This window comes from Saccopteryx bilineata, chromosome X (assembly GCF_036850765.1).
Source record: "Saccopteryx bilineata isolate mSacBil1 chromosome X, mSacBil1_pri_phased_curated, whole genome shotgun sequence".
Classification (NCBI taxonomy): domain Eukaryota; kingdom Metazoa; phylum Chordata; class Mammalia; order Chiroptera; family Emballonuridae; genus Saccopteryx; species Saccopteryx bilineata.
The window spans coordinates 16,567,696-16,572,014 of record NC_089502.1 but is presented as its reverse complement, the minus strand read 5'-3'; the positions used below and the strand labels follow the sequence as shown (position 1 = coordinate 16,572,014).

The following is a 4,319-nucleotide window of genomic DNA, read 5'->3' as shown; positions in this document are numbered from 1 at the left end:
AAAAAAGCAGGGCGATAGAAAGCAGTGTGGCCGCGGGAAACCTCATAGCCGCCGAGAGCCCTCAGGAAAGGATCAATGTGCCTACTGCTGCGAGCACAGCCACTTCAAGCAGGATTGCCCCAAGTTGAAAGGAAAAGGAATGGGCAGCCAGGGACAAAAACCCAAAGCCCTTCTGTTTGAGGAAGAGGACTGACGGGGCCGGGGCTCAATTCTGCTAAACCCCCTTGAGCCCATGGTCACAGTCCAAGTAGGGGGAAAACCCGTATCCTTCCTTGTGGGCACAGGGGCAGAACTCTCTGTCCTGAAAGAGCCCCTGGGGCCCCTCTCCAAGAACATAATCTCCGTGCAAGGGGCTACAGGGAAAGCCGAAAGATATCCCTGGACCACGGTGGGATGGTGGACCTGGGATGAGGGTTAGTCACTCATTCATTCATAGTAATGCCCAACTGCCCCTACCCCTTGATGGGACGAGACCTACTGCGGAAAATGAGTGCCTCCATCACATTCCAAGGGGGTACAGGAGCCATCACTTTCAACAAACCGGAGACGGTCTTGCTACCTGTGACACCTGCCCCATATGCCCTGGGCCATGATCTGGGACTTCTCGGAACCTTATGACGCCATTGCGTAAACTAGGAGGGTGCTGATCACATCGAGTTTGTTATCGAGACCCTGCACCAGCTGAAGCGGTTGCATGGCTGCTTCCAGGACATCCCATTCCCCCAGACCGCCAGCGCTCGTCGGGGTCAAGATGGTGGCCCTGTTGGCTAAGGAGGCCGCAGCAGCAGCAACAACAGCTCAACCACGTCAATGGTTCCAGCAAGCCTGCAGTGCTGGCGGCCCAGTCTGACCTGGAGTGCTACGTCCTGATTGCAGCTGCCGACGCCACCGAACAGCACAGCTGCTTCGAGTACCCGCCACCACCGGTGAGCCTGGGAAGCAGCAGCCACGCCGTGCAGCTGCTCAACGGTCCAGGGGTCCAAATGGTTTCCCCAAGCTGGCACCAGATGAGGGACACCCCGGAGCTGAACCACTAGAGCCCCAACTCATCTTCAGTGCCACGGGACACATGGAGGGCTGGTGACAGGACTGCCCAACCCCCGGTGGTGGTGGTGGAGGCCCCCAGCTTAACATGCCTCCCAACCTGCTGCCACAGATGCTGCTTAACGGCCCAGCCACTGACACCATGCTGCCCCCACCACCACCCCATGGCCTGGGCAGCTGTGGACCCCTGATGCCCGTGACCCCTGGAGCTCCCTGGGGTTCAGCTTGTCTCGGAGGCGCGACAGGCTATCTGCCGCGTCTTCTTCAGCATCGTCTTCGATCTCGTCGTCGTTTGCCGAGGTGAGCGTGGGTGCTGGTGGCAAAAGGCCTGGCTCAGTGTCAAGCACTGACCAGGAGCACGAATTGAAGGAGAAGCAGCATAACGCTGAGGCCCTGGCGGAACTGAGTGAGAGCCTGCGCAACCACGCGAAGGAGTGGACGAACAAGCCCAAGATGGTCCGTGACACGCTGCTCACATTGGCTGGCTGCATGCCCTAGGAGGTGTGCTTCAAGAAGGACCACTCATTACTGGGCCACATTTTTGCCTTCGATGCTGTCTCCAAGTCCAGCATGGACTATGAGTTCATTGAGTACTCCACGGGCTCAGGCAACGTGTACTCCAGCACATCTGTGGTGGCTAAGCAGATGTATCAGGACTGTATGGAAGACTTCGGTCGGGGTCTCTCCTCCGGCTTCAAGTATCTGGAGTATGAGAAGAAGCACTGCTCTGGGGACTGGTGCTTACTTGGAGACCTGCTGCCCGAGGCCGTGTGCTTCTTCAAGGACAGCGTGCCTGGCGCAGACATGCTGCCCCAGCCCTACCTGGACGCCAGCTGTCCCATGCTGCCCACAGCGCTGGTGAGTCTAACTTGTGCTCCCAGCACACCCCCCCCCGACCAGGGCCCTACCACCCGCCGCCCCGTCCGGCTGGGGTGCAGCTGCTAGCCTGCGCAAGAGGAAGGCGTCCCCCAAGCCTCCAGACTCCACTGAGGGTGCCCTGAATCTGGGTGAGGAGCAGCAGAGGCAGCAGTGGAAGGAGCTGGAGCAAATGTGGGAGAAAGAAATGCTGACCCTGGATCTGGAGGAAGCGCTGGAGGTGGAGGCCAACCAGGTTTGCAAGGTTTGCCTGGAAATGGAGCAGCTGCTGGAGGAGGATTCAGAAGTTCGGGAGTTGCAGCTTGCCCTGGACATTGTGGAAAGCCAGCAGTGGCGGGAGGCTGGGGCTGAGGCGGAAGCTGGGGCTGCAAGGTGTGTGGAGCAGAAGGCGGCGGCGGCCCGGGGCTCGACTCTGGCAGCGGGAGCTGCTGTTTTCTCAAGTTCCTCTTTGGAGGATGAGGAGAATTGGGCTGGAGTTGCAATCTGCAGTCTCCATAAAATGAGAGCCCAGCTGGAAGGAGCACCTACTATGGCCCTGGTAGTTCTGCGATTTTAGGACATAGGGCTGAATGCCATCATGCTCTCCGGAGCAGAGATGGAAATGCTGACTGCCATTGCTACGTGCTCCTCTTTGGGACAGTGTAAGACCTACCAGGTTGGCAGGAATGAGGGGGTGGCTGACACCCCATGTGTGTGGACTGATTTCCTGGACTATGACCAGAGTGAGCACTGACTCCTTTGTTGGATGGACTTACGGATTTTGGACAATGTGAAATACCCTAATGGGGGTGGGGGGTGGCTTTGCTGAAAGCACTTCCTTGCCCCGGAAAGTTTTTCCCATGACTAGAAAGAAGGCCGAGGACATTTTGCGCTTTGGGCTAAGTGCTCAGAGACTGGTGAACTGTACCTTTGTAATTGTTGAAACTGTATGATTTGTGCTGTTATAATTTATGTAATATGCCTAATTTTCGTACACAGGAATGCCGGTGGTGTAGATTGTGGGTAGTAAAGTAAGCATAGGAATGGATTGTTGGGCAAATAAAATATATTATGCTCACTTTATTAAAAATGGTGCTGCCCACATGAAAGCCTGTTGCCCAAATAATATTAAAATGTATTGGGTGCGGGCTGTGGGCAGGCAGGATCCTTATAGCCAGGCTTGCTTTTAGGATTAAGCCTTTCCCACCCTTTTTGATGTGGGGTGGTGCAATCCCATCATGCCCCAGATCTGTCCTTTTGGGGGCCATAGGCTGGCTGACTTTTACAGCCATGCATGAGGAAACCAAGAGTTCTGTAAAAAAGACTGCCTGGGACCTTCAAACTGAGCAGTGAATGGCAAACCAGAGCGAGGCACTAAAGCTGACCATGTCAGCAGGGGCCTTTGTGGCACCAGGGCATGCAGCTGGGGGTCCGCCCCCACCTCCTCCACCCCTGGGATGTCTGGAATCAGGTATACAGCTTCGAGCCTTGAGCCTCAGTGGAAGGGCCCATTTCTGGTGGTCCTCAGTACCCCCACGGCTGTAAAGGTTGCTGGCCACGCAACATGGATTCATCAAGCTCACATCAAGCCAGTTCCTAATCAAGCTGACTTAGCTAGAAGGAGGGCTCAACCGGACTCCGAAAATCCACTCAAGGGCTCTTCAGGAACTCATGGACCAGGACATCGCCACCCTTGGGAGCTCAATCCGAGTTCTCGAAAATCCTTGGGCTCCCTTGCAGAAGTTGCACTGCAGAACCGAAGGGGATTCAACCTGCTGTTCTTGTGCCAAGGAGGACTGTGTGCAGCTCTCCAAAAGCAATGCTGTTTCTTCGCCAACCATTCCGGAGTCATCCGCCAATCTCTGGACCTCCTCAGAGACCTCCTGGAGAAACGCCATTCGGACAGAGAAGCACATGGACTTTGGGTCCCTGGGTTTGCCTGGCCCTCGTGGGCCACTACATTGCTCTCCTCCCTTGCAGGTCCCATTCTGGTGCTCCTTGCTGTGCTCCTGATCGGCCCCTATGTTCTATGCATGGTGGCCACCCTAATCAAACGCCAGCTAGGGGCTGCCAACCTCCTAGTCCTTCTACCCACATTTCAGCCTACATACCAGCCTCTCCCTTCGGTAGATACCGTGTCTTATCCTCCCATTCAGAGGGGGGAATGAGGAGCCACTGCGCCACTTCAGCCGCAGGCGTTGTAAAATACCAAAAGCTGCAGAATTAATATTAATATTTTAAGAGGCTTGAAAAACATTTTATTAATTTGGGTTAAGGTGTGCAGAGAAATTTTGAGAATAATCTCTGTACTATGTGATTGGCATAAAACCAGGATGGCCCTTGGCACTGTATTGTAAATGCAAAGGGAAGGAAAACATGGATTCCCTGACATTCCACCACACCTGTGGGGAAAGGGGTGA

The 4,319-nt window shown here is 55.2% G+C and overlaps 1 pseudogene; it reads left to right on the top strand.

The window, feature by feature from the left end:
• The first annotated feature begins 232 nt into the window (after positions 1-232).
• Positions 233-4,067, top strand: LOC136317592 (probable E3 ubiquitin-protein ligase IRF2BPL; annotated as a pseudogene).
• Positions 4,068-4,319: the final 252 nt, after the last annotated feature.